Raw genomic sequence first — 15413 nt, 5'->3', positions numbered from 1 at the left:
AATCTTCCTGAAACTGATTATTTTCAGAAACTTCAAAAACATTCCCTGAATTAAAAACTGCTCATCTCTTGAAGTGTCCATCAGCCTCAGCCAATGATGGAAACTTTTATACACTTCACATCTCTTAATCTTGTGTAAATAAACACACCAGCTTGGAAAACCATGAAGAAATAATAAATTACTACAAGGTAAGGAAAACGTCATTCCTTTCTGGGGCTGTGTTAACATTGCCTTCTGAACCAAGTGAACTCAGAGCTTCTACAAACATTTATACTGAGGAAAATATCACCAAAAGTGGTGAGAATAGATGGCCAGGTATCTGCATTTCCAGAGAGTCTCATTAGGAAGGCTTAGCTGAAGAGGCATGGGAGGTGTGAGGGAGCTTTGGCAACACTTTTAAAACTCACCTATGAGGCATTTCCCAACTCTCCAGTGACGTTCCCACAAGATTCTTTTTACAAACCTTTATTACACACGTATGAACAGAGCCTTTGAGCCTGCTCCACCATTCAATAAGATCATGGCTGATTTGATTTTAATCTCAATTCCACATGCCTGCATATCCCTGATAATCTTTAATCCTCCTTGGTAATCTTTGCTGTTGGGTTTCCACAAGCTTCTGGAACACCCCAGCCTGCATTAAAGCACCAAAAACAGGAACATTCCAATTTACAGCAGGGAATTAAATTCCGAATCTAATGTTGCTCTGACCCAGGTGTGGTGTCTCGATTTTCTGTGAATCCTGGAAATGGCCGGGCAAATTACAAATTTCGGGTCCAGCTGATCATGAGAAATTGTTGTTTTCTAGTTTCTCATTAGAATCTCTACCGAACAATTGCTCAAGAAAAAAGCTAAATGCAGCCCTCCATATTACAATATTCAATGCTCTAGTCACAACAGATTTCAACTCAAATATCTGGTTCACCAGTCTGATTCCTGGGATATCAGGACTGAAGTTTAGAATGTGAACATAGGTCATAAAACATAGAACAGTATAGGCCCTTTGGCCGGCCTTCTATCCCACTTTGAGGTCGCACTAACCTACATAACCTTCATTGTGCCTATCCAAGAGTTGCTTAAATGTCCCTGATGTCTCTGACTCTACCACCACTGCTGGCAGTGCATTCCACACACCCACCACTCTCTGTGTAAAGAACCTGCCTCTGACATCTCCCCTAAACCTTCCTCCAACCACCTTAAAATTATGTCCCCTTGTGATAGCCATTTTCACCTTGGGAAAATGTCTCTGGCTATCTGATCTATCTATGCCTCTCATCATCTTGTACACCTCTATCAAGTCACATCTCATCGTCCTCAACCTTTCTTCATAAGACATGCCCTCCAGTCCAGGCAGCATCCTGGTAAATCTCCTCTGCACCCTCTTTAAAGCTTCCACATCCTTCCTGTAATGAGGTGGCCAGAACTGAACACAATAATGCAAGTGTGGTCTAACAGGACTCTATAGAGCTGCCGCATAACCTCGCAACTCTTAAATTCAATCCCTCTATTAATGAAAGCCAACACACCATATGCCTTCTTAACAACCCTATCAACTTGGGTGGCAACTTTGAGGGATCTGTGTACATGACCCCAACTTCCCTATGTTCCTCGACACTGCCAAAACTCCTGCCTTTGACTCTGCATTATGCATCCAAATTCAACCTTTCAAAGTGAATCCCTTCACATTTTTCCAGACCGAATTCTATCTGCCACTTCTCAACCCAGCTCTGCATGCTGCCAATGTCCCATTCCAAACTTCAGCGCTCCTCCACGCGATTGAGCACTGCATCAACTTTTGTGACATCACAAAACTAACTACCCTATTCTTCTACTTCCACATCCAAGTCATTAATAAAAGTCACAAAGAGCAGAGGTCCCAGAACCAATCCCTGATGAACATCACTGGTCACCAAGCTCCAGGCTGAATACTTCCCATCTACCACCAACCTCTGCCTTCTATGAGCCAGCCAATTCTGTATGCAGACAGCCAGGTTTCCCTGTATCCCATGCCTCCTTACTTTCTGAATGAAAGTGAGGAGAGGGCTTTTCAGAGAAAGCTTTAGAATTCTAAGAGGACTACAGAGGGTAAATGCAGGAGGGTGTTCCCAATGACCAGGGAGTCCAGAACCAGGGGTCACAGGACTGAGATGGGGAGAAATGTCTTCACCCATGGAGCGGTGAGCCTGTGGAATTCACAACCACAGAAAACAGTTGAGGCCAAAATATTCAATATTTCCAAGAAATAATTAGATATAGTTGCTAGGGCTGAAGGGATCAAAGGGTATGGGGAGAAAGCTGGAATGAACAGCCATTATCACATTGAATGGTGGAACCAGCTCAAAGGGCCGAATGGCCTACACCTGCTCCTATTTTCTATGTTTTTCACTGAGAACTACAACACAGAAAAAGGCTCTTCATTCCATTGTGTCTGCACCATTCAAAAACAAGCACCTAACTATCCTTGTGCTATCTGTCCTTGAAATGCAATGCTTTTTTTCACCATACTGTCCTCTGAAGCCCACGTAATATTCCTGAGAGACCGTAACCAGAACCAGAGACATACCCCAATGGGGTTTAACCAAAATATCTTCCACCTTGTATAATCCAACTCACTGAATAAACACTAACATTTCACAAGTTCTTTCAATTATCTTGTGTAGACTGTGGAATTTTTAAATTTAATTTGTGCTAAGATTGAATTCTTGGATTTTGACGTGGTGACATATGTTTTTTTTCTGTGTGTCTGAAGGAATGAATAATTAATAATTAACTTGTGATTGTTTCTGTGCCCAGGCTTATTTAAAAATAATAGTTTATGAGGGATATTTTTCAGAGATAATGGATTTGTGTTTACCTGGGAAGGGGTCATGTCCTAGCAAGGAAACCAATTGTGCCTCAAAACTCCATTAGATATTTTTGGATGTGTTTTTTAGATTAGATTAGATTACTTACAGTGTGGAAACAGGCCCTTCGGCCCAACAAGTCCACACCGACCCGCCGAAGCGCAACCCACCCATACCCATACATTTACCCCCTACCTAACACTATGGGCAATTTTGCATGGCCAATTCACCTGAACTGCACATCTTTGTGACTGTGGGAGGAAACCGGAGCACCCGGAGGAAACCCACGCAGACACGGGGAGAATGTGCAAACTCCACACAGACAGTCGCCCGAGGCGGGAATTGAACCCGGGTCCCTGGTGCTGTGAGGTAGCAGTGCTAACCACTGTGCCACCGTGCCGCCCCGTTATACATTTAAGGGAAACAGTCATAGCTTTGAGGGAGAGAGAGAGACAGAGAAACTTTTTCAATTTTACTTTCAGTTTTGTGGAAGTAGAAGAATAGGGTAGTTAGTTTTGTGACGTCACAAAAGTTGCTGCAGTGCTCAATCGCGTGGAGGAGCGCTGAAGGTTGGAGCGGGACATTGGCAGCATGCAGAGCTGGGTTAAAGTCCTACAGAGGTTTTCGTGTGTAAAGTTGATCCTGAGAAAAGGGGAAGATGGTTAGATAGATAAAACAAAGAACTGCAGATGCTGGAGCTCTGAAACTAAAAACAGGAATTCCTGGAGAAACTCAGCAGGTCTGACAGTATCTCTGCAAAGAAATCAGAGTTAACATTTTGTGTCTGGTCATCATTAACATTTTGAGTCTTTCAAAGAATTGGCAGCTGGGAAAAAGTGCTGAAACTGTAAGTTAGGGAAATGGGGGAAGGGGAGAGGTGAGTGGAAAAGATGGCGATAGAGTCAAGAGAGAGAAAGAAGGAGATAGATATAGAGGGAAAAGGGGAAATTATGGATAGCAGGCCAGGACAAAGAAAAGATAATCAAATCTGCTAGAACTATGTTATTTTCAAGTAATGAGTTAATGATAGCCCTGGACTGGAAGTGTTTGGGCAAAACTGTGAAGAGCTTATTTGAAGCTGAACACGTTTAAGCTCAGGTATATGAATTGCTCTAGCAAGAAGCTTTCTGATTTTACAGACCATGAGCTGAAGTGAAATTAAACTCATTGCAGTGCTAGAGAGAAGGATTTTCTAGTTTGAATATTGTACAAGAGGTGCATTTGTGTATAGTACAGTGCAGGTGTTGGATTCACAGTTATCAAATCCTTACATTTGTGCTATTAGCAATTTGTCTAGTTTATTTCATTTTTATCATAATTCATTTCGCTGAATAAACTTCTGTTTCATTGTTAAAACAAAATCTGCAACACTGCATGCTTATTTTTCAAATCGTGGGCAGCACGGTGGCACAGTGGTTAGCACTGCTGCCTCACAGCGCCTGAGACCCGGGTTCAATTCCTGACTCAGGCGACTGACTGTGTGGAGTTTGCACGTTCTCCCCGTGTCTGCGTGGGTTTCCTCCGGGTGCTCCGGTTTCCTCCCACAGTCCAAAGATGTGTGGGTCAGGTGAATTGGCCATGCTAAATTGCCCATAGTGTTAGGTAGGGGGTAAATGTAGGGGTATGGGTGGGTTGCGCTTCGGCGGGTCGGTGTGGACTTGTTGGGCCGAAGGGCCTGTTTCCACACTGTAAGTAATCTAATCTAATCTGAGAGACCACCTCATTATAACAAAAAACAAAACAAAATGTGATCTAGATTTAAGCCTGAGATCCTATTATCCAATAACGACATCAGCTGGGAATGTAATAATTATTTTCAGGACCTGGTAGTCAATTACATTTAATTATGTTGGAGGCAACTTATTGGATTGTATAGGGGATGCAGTGCAGAGATCACTAACTTCTAGGTTAGAATTTACTACTAATTTTGAATTTAATTACATTTAATTATGTTGAAGGCAACTTATTGGATTGTGTAGGGGTGCAGTGCAGAGATCACTAACTTCAAAATTTACAAAAGTAACATATACTTCCAGTTCAAATTCTCAACAGTATTCACTCATTAATATTATCCCACCGAGTTGAAGGACTGCGGTACAGTAGCATCATCCCAATAAGTGAACATTTCTGTGAAATTATTCCAAAACCATAAGACCATAAAATTAAGGAGCAGAATTAGGCCATCCAGTCCATCGAGTCTGTTCCACCATTCAATGAGATCATGGCTGATCTGATAATCCTTAACTCCACTTTCCTGCCTTTTTCTCATAACTCATGATTCCCTTCCTGATTAAAAATCTCTCGATCTCAACCTGAAATAGACATGATCACCTACCTGTAAGTTTACATTTCCCCTTCCCCCCAGATCTACAGATCTAATTAGTCGATTCACCAGGACATTAATCACTGCATGGTTTAAGTGAAGACCATCCCACCAGAACAACTCTCTTCTACCCAGTACTGGTGCCAGTGTCACTAGAACTGAAACCCATTCCACTCATGCCAGTCTTTGAGCCATTAACCTTCTTGTGGTTAACTCCTTGATTTTATTTACCCTGTACCAGTTGGCCTGTGTGTCAGGTGGTAATCCTGAGATCTCTTGGAAGTCTTGCCTTTTCTAGTAGCTCGTAACTGTTCAAAATCTTTCAGCAGAACCTTTTTACCTTGTATTGATGCCATTGGTGCCAAAGTGGAGGACCTCTGTAAATTCTTCTCCAGCTCCAAGGCAATGTCCTTAACCCTGGAACAAGGCAGGGACCACAGCCTTCGGAACTCAGACTCATCTGTCCCCCTAATTATACTGCCCCTCCCACATTCCTACTTCCATCCCACACCTGAATGGCTCCCTTACTTGGTGTCACACCCTTTTGGACCTGATCACTGAATAATATTGAATTTCCTAATCTGCAGAGTGTAGCACCATCTGGAGCAAAGAGTCCAGGTCTCATTCCCCTTCCTGAATGTGGCACACTGTCTGCAGCTTAGATTCCAGCTCCTCAACTCACATTCAAAGACCCTGGAACTCCAAACACTCAGTGCAGATTTGTTCCCCTGCATCACATTGGTGCCCCAGTCACTTCCACATTCTGTAGCAGCAGCACATCACCTGTTTTGCCATCACTATTGAATTTGCTTTAACTTATCAATTAATAACTCTAAGTTCCCTACTCTGAACACTTTACTGTAATATTTTTATTTATATAAATGAAAATGTCACCAGTATTAATCCTATACTTGAATGGTTTTGTTTTAGAATAGAGAGAAGAAGAAAAAACATTGGAGTCCTGAACACAACTGAAGACCTTACTTTTAGATTAAAGACAACTCAGTGACCAGCTTCTTTCCCCGTCCTCACATCTCGCCATGTCACTCTGCCACTGCACTGATTGTAGACCACCTCCCAATCCACATCTTTTATCCTCTTCAGTTGTCTGTTGTTCTGGAGAGGTCACTTTTCATGGTATTCTTGTTGAAAGCACCTCTAACCTCCTTCACGTCTTTTTTTTTAATGGATCTGGCCAGAGACACTTTATAGCTACAGTGATCATCATCTCATTCTGACAAACTGCTCTGTTTACTATTGAAGGACAGAGGAAAGCTGCTTTTGAGATAAAGGAAAATTCCACATTGCATTTCACACACATCAGTCAGGTGGTTCTCTAAGTTGTACCTTGAATCTCAAAAGCAGTCAAGAAATATCAATCTATTATCAAATGAATAAGATGTAACTGAAAGAAACTCCCATTGTCCCAGTGACTCATGAAATGTCCCATTCTTTCCACTTATCGGAATAACATTCAGTTCCATTTTTAACTCGACATCGACACAAAGTATGTCTAAAGGTTTATAATTATTTGTTACCTAAGGCTCATGTAGTTTTTTTTCTGAGATCCCAGAAATGCTAATTTTCATCAGCTATGAAGCTTTGAAGCAGATGTGCACCACCGTGATTGATGAATCAGCAGGAACCCATATTGACAAGAGATTTGAGACCAACACTGTTCCCAGTCCAGCTGTAAGTAATCGTCAGAATGATGGTCCTGACTGGGCATCCGATACATTTCATCAATTTGGACATCATCATATGAGCTGGTTTTAAAGAAGGAACACTTCCCTTTCCGTGAGTGATTAGTAGCAGTCCCTTTGAGGCGCACAGACAAGGAAATTGGAGCCTTGCACAATGTGGGCAGCCTGATGACTAAATGGTTAGTGCTGCTGCTTCACAGAATGAGGGACTTGGGTTCAATCACACCCTTGGGTGACTGTCTATGTTGGGTTTGTACATTCTCCCTGTGTATAAGCAAGTTTGCTCTCATTAGCCAAAGACATGAGGATTAGCCATGCTAGAGTTTGCAGGCTAAGTGGTTTGCCATGGGACATATAGGGTTACAGGGATTGGTGGGTCTGGGTAGGAAGCCCATTAGGGAGTTGGTATGGATGGAATAGCCTGTTTCCACACTACAGGGACTCTGTAATTCTGTTTTAACCAGAACAAGGGTCCGAAGATAAACTTGGAATCTCTTGATGAATACAATTATGGGGCTTACTACTCTGAGCATTTGGAAATCAGGATTTGGTGACCAGCACACATTAGAATTGGGGGATGATGGTGGTAGTAAGAGAGGGAGAGAGAGAGAGAGACCATTATCTCAGCTGTGGGTCCTTATATCAGCTTTCTACTTTCAGTATTGGGCAGTGAATGCCGCCAGATGATGTAAGGACCAAATCCTGGGATGAATCACAAAATCTCACCATGTCAAATATCCCTGATCTTCCAACACAATCTAAGCATTGAATCTTTGCCTTCAAGAAACAATAGGCAAGATGGCATTATCATTAAATAAATATACTCCTGATCAACCCAAAATAAGGCTGAATACAATAACCCTGGCGTTGTTTTCACCTTGATAATTATATTGACAAAAAACACCAATTATATCATTATGTAAGAGGTCATTAGAACAGAACTGTAGTTTTACACTGATTGCTGAGCAATTTCACATATTTGCATAAATTATCCTGTTGCACCAAGATTAAATTACTTAATGATCTTACGGTCTCAGCTCTAAATTAGAGTTCAGGTTCTAACTAAGAGTCCCAGAATAACAATCAGAGATTTAAAACACATCAAATGTTGAGTTGTATGATCATAGGAAATGCCATTGGGCTGCAGCATTCCCTCGGAGGATCACGTCCACCGATTGAGGAAGCTCAGGTGAGCTGGTCCACCATCTTTGAGGACGCTTATGTATTGGTTTGAGTCAATGTGCAGCTGTACAAACACTACGACAGACAGCCTCTGGAATGTGCCACTTTCTGGTGAAGTGAGACTCTATCTTTTCCTGTAAGAGGGATCTGGGCAGTTCCTGATCCTGGGCTAGTGAACTCTTCAAGTAGAAGTTAAGACTATCATCTGGAAATAATCTTTTGGGTCCACGTGATTCCTGAACTAGTTTCTACTCCCTGACGGAGATGGAGAGGGATTTTTCCAGGGTGTTTATTTCCGTTTATTACTGGCAGCTCTTTCTCTCCAGAAGTTGTTCCCTCTTTCCTTTAAATCATCCTCATGTCCCTCAAAAACAAACACTCGGGTCCAATGTCAAGTCTAATGACACTTTGTGAGAATAGAAGGGAGCTGGAAAATAAAGGCCTGTATGCTGTTGACAGAAAGAAGGAAGAGCAAGTGAACCAGCATTTGACAACAGCATAAAAGCTGAATCTTACCGCCTCTTCTTGCTCTGAAAAAGAGTAATTTTAAGTTCAAAATATTAACTTTGTTTCTCTATCCACGGATGTTGCCAGACCTGTTGAGTTCTTCACTCTCTGGATGAAGAAGTTGCCCCTTCTTAAATCTTGCCCCTCTCGCCTTAAACCTATGCCCTCTAGTTTTCAATTCCCCATTCTTGGGAAAAAGACGATATGCATTCATCCTCTCCGTGCCCCTAATGATTTATACACCTCAAGAAGGTTACCCCTCAGCCTCCTGTGTTCCAAGGAATAAAGTCCTGTCCTGGCCAACTTCTCCTCATATCTCAGGCCTACAGTCCTGGCAACATCCTTGTAAATCTTCTTTGCACCCTTTCCTGTAACAGGGTGACCAAAACTGGGCACAATACACCAAGTGCAGCCTCATCAATGACTTATACAGCTGTAACATAACATTCCAACTCCTGTACTCAAGGCCTCAACCAATGAGGGCTCGCATGCTAAATGCCTTCTTCACCAACCGGTCTACCTGTGACACTGCTTTCAATGAACTATGCACTTGTACTCCCTCTGTTCCATAACACTCCTCAGGACATTACCGTTTACCGGATAAGTCCTACCTTGATTTGACTCTCCAAAGTGCAGTACCTCACATTTAACTTATCTGAATTCCTGATGAAGGGCTTTTGACTGAAATGTCAATTTTCCTGCTCCTCGGATGCTGCCTGAATTTGCTGTGCTTTTCCAGCACCACTCTAATCTTGACTCTAATCTCCAGTATCTGGAGTACCCACTTCCACCACAAATAACAGAGGCCCCAGCACTGACCCCTATGGCACACCACTTGTCACAGGCCACCAGTATGAGAAAAAAGACGTTCAGCCATCACCCTCTGCTTTTACCATCAAGCCAATTTTTAATCCAATTAGTTAGCTCTCCCTGGATCCCATGTGACCTAACCTTCATGATTAGCCTGCAGTGCAGGAATTGTTAAAGGCCTTAATAAAATCTAGATAAACAACATCCACTGTGCTGCCCTCATCTATCCTCTTGGTTACCTCTTTGGAAAACCCTAAAAGATTTGTCAGACATGACATCCCATGCACAAATCCATGCTGACTGTCCCCAATCAGACCTTGACTATGCAAATGTTGATTGATTGCATCCCTCAGTTTCCTCTCCAACAACTTGCCTACCACTGATGTCTGGCTCACTGGCCTGCAGCTCGCTGGCTTGTCTTTGCTACCTTTCTTTAACAACAGAACAACAGTGGCCACCTTCCAGTCTTCCAGAACTTCACTAGTGGCTAAAGATGTAGCAAAAAGTCTCTGTAAGGGCCTTTGTAATTTCTTCCCTTGCCTCCCACATCATCTGAGGGTGGACTTGATTTACCCAGGGGATTTATCCACCTAAATGTGCATTAAGGCTGCAAATACCTCCTCTCTGGTAAGCTGTTGGCATTGTACACTGTTTCAGTGTTGTACATTGTCTCGGTGTTATACACTGTTTCTGCACCGTACACTATCTCAGTGTTGGACATTGTCTTTTACATTGCTTTACTTTTGCAATGGCAGGCCTATTGTATAGCTTTATATGAGAGGATGCAGAATGTACACAAGGATGGCTTGCATTAGACAAAACATGCAACAATTCTTCAAGCCAACAGAATCTTTGCAACTCTAACTAAAGTGCAGGTTTGGTGGGCTGGCCATGCCGTTTTTCCCATTGTGCCTCAGGATGTACAGGCTAGGCTAGGGGGAATGCAGGCTTTCAGGTATAGGTTAGGAGGTGGGTCTGTATGGAGAGTTGGTGTGAACTCAATGGGCTGGATGGTCTGCTTCCATGCTGTAGGGATTCCATGATTCTATTTGCAATGATCAACTAATCTGGGAAACACTCCAGATGAATGAGTTGCAAAGAACTTGAGAGGCTATTCAGCCAGCAGATGACTTGGGAAAGATTTGGGATGGATTGTTGGATGGTTAGCAGTGCTCAACAGTGCAATCTTGCCCAGCTATGATTTACCAATTCCCTTTGATCCACCCATTATGGATTGTTGACCTAACTCAGGCCAGAATCGTTACCAGCTCCTCATTTCTGTTGGATACCATCAAAGTGGCACAGTGGTTAGCACTGCTGCTTCACAACGCCAGAGACCCAGGTTCAATTCCCGCCTTGGGTAACTCTCTGTGGGAGTTTGCACATCCTCCCCGTGTCTGCTTGGGTTTCCTCCGGATGCTCCGGTTTCCTCCCACAGTCCAAAGATGTGCAGGTCAGGTGAATTGTCCATGCTAAATTGCCCGTAGTGTTAGGTGAAGGGGTAAATGTAGGGGAATGGATCTGGGTGGGTGGCGGGTCAGTGTGGACTTGTTGGGTCGAAGGGCCTGTTTCCACACAGTAAGTAATCTAATCTAATCTAAAACCTACATCGGAAGACAGAGCAGATCAGCTGCTCATTATATTAAATTGCATTTTAACTGATAATCCTGTCCCTCTCTCACAGATCTTTCTTGAATCTCCATTCTTTCAAATTGGAGTCTCCCAATTTTCCCGCATCCATTGAAATGTCAAGAATACCAGTGGAAACGAGGAAGAAAGGCTATTCTTTCAAGCAGTGTTCTTTCCCCATAGAATTTAAGATACCTTCCAAACTGTAGACTTACGTCCCAGTATTTTTGAACTCCTTTTGACTCAAAGCTGATTCACCTGTCATTAGACGATGTGAATTTAAAGAGATTGACCACTAAAGACACCTCCACCTTCGCAGCAAAACAATACTCTCTCTGACACTTTCACAGCCTTCCTGTTTCTAAAGAATGATATATTATCAGCTTGCTATTCATAACATGTATCACTAATACCTGCTTTAATGTTTCTCCATTCTCTCTATATTTCTGCTTGTGCAAATTACAATCTGAACAGAAATTAGAACCAAAGAGACAGAGGCAAGAACCTACTCTGCAAACTTTTTTAAAAAAATGAAAATGCCATTAATAATTTTGAGAGCACAATCATTTTGTAATGGAGGTCACATTAATAAGTTCCAAACGGAAGCCATTATGCAGCACCTTAAAGCATTGATTCCAATTCCTCAGAAAAAGGAACAGAATAATCAGAGGGTAAATCTCTCAGAAATGTGATGAGATGGGTCCCACTCCCCTGCTCACACAATTTAATACTCAGTTTTCAAACTGTTCTAAGAGAATTTACGGACTGTGTTAGAGATAAAATTACACAGAAGTGGATCCAAATTTTGCATTATACTTCAACTCGATAATTTTGGGAAGCATAAATGCATGATTAATCCATGAGGATTTGAGTATTGGAGTGAGGCTGCTTTTGCAGCACTTATTCAGGGCCTTGCTGAGGCCACACCTTGAGTACCGTGGGCTGTTTTGGTCTCCTCCACTGAGGAAGGACATTCTCCGCATTGAGGGAATACAGCGAAGGTCCACTAGACTGATTCCCAGGATGGCAGGACTGACACATGAGGAAAGGCTGGACCGACTGAGCATGTAGTCATTGGAATTTAGATAAATGAGGGGAGAGGGCTGTCATAGAAACATATAAAATCCTGATGGGATTGGACAGGCTAGATGTGGGAAGAATGTTCCTGATGTTGGGGAAGTTCAGAGCTGGGGGTCAATATTCCAGAATAAGGGGTAAGCCATTCAGGACTGAGATGAGGAAAGACTTCTTCACTCCGAGTTGTGAAGTTTTGGAATTCTCTCCCACAGGAAGCTGTGGGGGGGGGGGGGGGGGGGGGGGGGGGCAGTTCATTATTAGATTCAAAAGGGAGCTGGATGTGGCCCTAGCAACTAAAGGGATCAAGGAGTATCGGGAGAGAACTGGAATGGGATATTGAGATTGCATGATCAGCAGGGATTATATTGAATGGTGGTGCAGGCTCGAAGGGCTGAATGACCTACGCCTGCACCTATTCTCTACATTTCTATGTTTCCAACATTGTTGAGCCCAAGTAAGCATACCCCCATCTTCCAGCTTGTGTTCACTTAAACTTTGACCTCTGATGTGCTTGAGGACTAACTGGATTAAATATACCTTGTACGTACAGACAAGTAAAATCAGGATATCGAATAAACACATTTGTAACTCCATGCTATTCAGTTCAATTCACTGAGGGAGCCCTCAGACTGCTGAATTCTCAGATCAGTGAAGATTGTCTATCTGAAGTCAGTTCACTGTGACAAGGCATTTGTAAAGTGGATCTGCCCCCTCTGGTCCCATAACAATATGGGGGCCTCTTACCTATCCGGGAGAATGTGAGGACTGCAGATGCTGGAGATCAGAGCTGAAAATGTGCTGCTGGAAAAGCGCAGCAGGTCAGGCAGCATCCAAGGAACAGGAGAATGCCCAAAACGTTGATTCTCCTGCTCCTGTATTCTGAAGAAGGGCTCATGCCTGAAACGTCGAATCTCCTGTTCCTTGGGTGCTGCCTGACCTGCTGTGCCTTTCAAGCAATGCATTTTCACCTCTTACCTATCCTCCAAAGTGAAATAGCAAGAGCTGTGGTTGAGACAACGACTGAGTACAGTGACATGGGTGATAACTGCCAGCCTTGTCAACAGCGTCCAAAATACATCATTGCATGTGCCTGGTTTGGTCCATTATGCAAACGTGGATTGAGTGATCGGAACTGTTTCATTCTTGAATATGGATGTGTGTCTTAGAGACAAACAAAATAGGAAAAGCAGTGGGAATCCTAGAGGGGTTGAAATAAGGATGTGACCCTGGAATGAAAAGACATGCTCCTGCACGTGGCAGATAAAGAGGAGTTGTTCAGAATCAATGCATGTTATTATGGCATTATAATCAAAGAGGCAACTCAGGCAATTAATGCAATGTCTCCTTCAGGTTTGCAGTACAAAGTGCCAGTGTAAAAATACACCTTCACTCTCAATGAAACAGTCTGCTTGGTTGTGATTCATAGGTCAGGTTCTCTGAAAATATAAGAGTTTGTATTAATTTCATTCAGGCTATATTGTCTAAACATGTGGGAATCACAGTAAGTACACTAAGGAGGATTATTTCACAGCTGGGGCTCTTGCTTTGCTCAGGCAAGTCCATGTCTTTTGGCTTTATCTGATTTCTTTTGATGTGATCAATTCAAGTGATATCAGTTCAGTGACAAATATTTTTAACCAATCCTCAGACTGCTGAGTCACAAAGATACAGGGGGAGAGGGAGAGCAAGAGATGTAGACTAGACGCTACAAGTGGACAGATTCATACTGACAAGTCAAAGCAGATGAATCCTCCTGCAATGTTGGACTTTAAAGCACCATTTGTAATCAATACCTTATCGTCATCACAGTTTGATATTTTCATTTGGAAATCAGATTGACAATTCACATATGAGAAGTATAAAACCATGAGGGACATGATAGGGTGGATAGACGAGGTCTTTTCCCCAGAGTGGGAGAGTCCAAAACTAGAGGGCATAGATTTAAGACGAGAGGAAAGGTTTAAAAGGGACTGTGGCGCAATCTTTTCATGCAGAGGGGGGTACACATATAGAATGGGAGCTGCCAGAGGAAGTGGTGGAGGCATTTAAAAGGCATCTGGATGGGTTCATCAAAAGAAGGATTTGGAGGGATATTGGCCAGATGCTGGCAAATGGGACTAAGTCAGATCGGGATGTCTGGTTGGTGTGAACGCCTTGTTCCGAAGAGTCTGTTTCTGCGCTGTGTGAATCTACAACGCTATGGCAAGTCCTCTGTTCCACTCTCCACACCAAGGGGGATCTTGGGCTCATCTCAAGATGCATCATGAAGCAATGCTTCGCAATGTTGGTGTACTTAGTCTTTAGGGTAAAAAATGGTTGAAAATGTGTTGCTGGTTAAAGCACAGCAGGTCAGGCAGCATCCAAGGAATAGGAAATTCGACGTTTCGGGCATAAGCCCTTCATCAGGAATGATGTCTTTAGGAGAGTTTGCCTTTCAGAGCTCCATGAGTGATGTGTATAGAGTGTGGTGAATTTGCCTGACAGATAGTTTGTTGTGGAGCTACAAGACGCAGACACAGGTCAATCAGTTTGTTAGTATGACATTGGGCTTTATAAAACTAAATGTGTTTTATTGTTTAAAATGAAATAACATTTAAACAAAACCAGAGCCCATTAATCGCTGATGAGTATTCGGTTATTAGACCATAATTATTAGCATGACATGGTGTGACCCTAATGTTTGTGCTTGACATCGCGCTCAAGTGAAAATGTGGGCGGTTGAATATACATTTGTTCCTCAGAGGGAGGACATGGGCTTCAGCTGCTGACTGAGGTTAGGGCGGGCTGTGAGGTTGAGAGACGTGAAGTGCTTCAACTCCAGGGAAAGCTGGCTTTTCTGCAGCAAGGGTCACAGTCCTATCCAATCAGCCACACCCACCATTCGGGCTGTGGGCAGGATGTACAGAGCCTTGCAGATATTAGTGTTCAGTTCATGCTCCATCTTCAGATCTCCTGACCCCAAACTGTCAGTTCATGATACCATCTGGAGTCATGGCCCTCTGAAATAACTGCACAGAAGTTGGCAGCACTTCACCAAGTCACTCTTTATTTACATGGAATGATAGAATTCCCACGGTGTGGAAACAGGCCACATTGAGCCTCTGAACAGCATTTCATCCAGAACCCCCACCCCCCACCCCCACCCACCCAACACCACCCTATCCCCGTAACCCTGCACCTCCGTTGGCCACTGCACTTAACCTATACACTCCTGGACACTATGGGAAATTTAGCATGGCCAATCCACCCAACCTGCACATCTTTGGGCTGTGGGAGGAAACCAGCCCATCCTGAGGAAACCCACGCAGACACGGGGAGAACGTGCAAACTCCACACAGA

Source organism: Hemiscyllium ocellatum, chromosome 22, assembly GCF_020745735.1.
Source record: "Hemiscyllium ocellatum isolate sHemOce1 chromosome 22, sHemOce1.pat.X.cur, whole genome shotgun sequence".
In the NCBI taxonomy this organism is placed as follows: domain Eukaryota; kingdom Metazoa; phylum Chordata; class Chondrichthyes; order Orectolobiformes; family Hemiscylliidae; genus Hemiscyllium; species Hemiscyllium ocellatum.
This window is presented reverse-complemented; position numbering follows the sequence as displayed.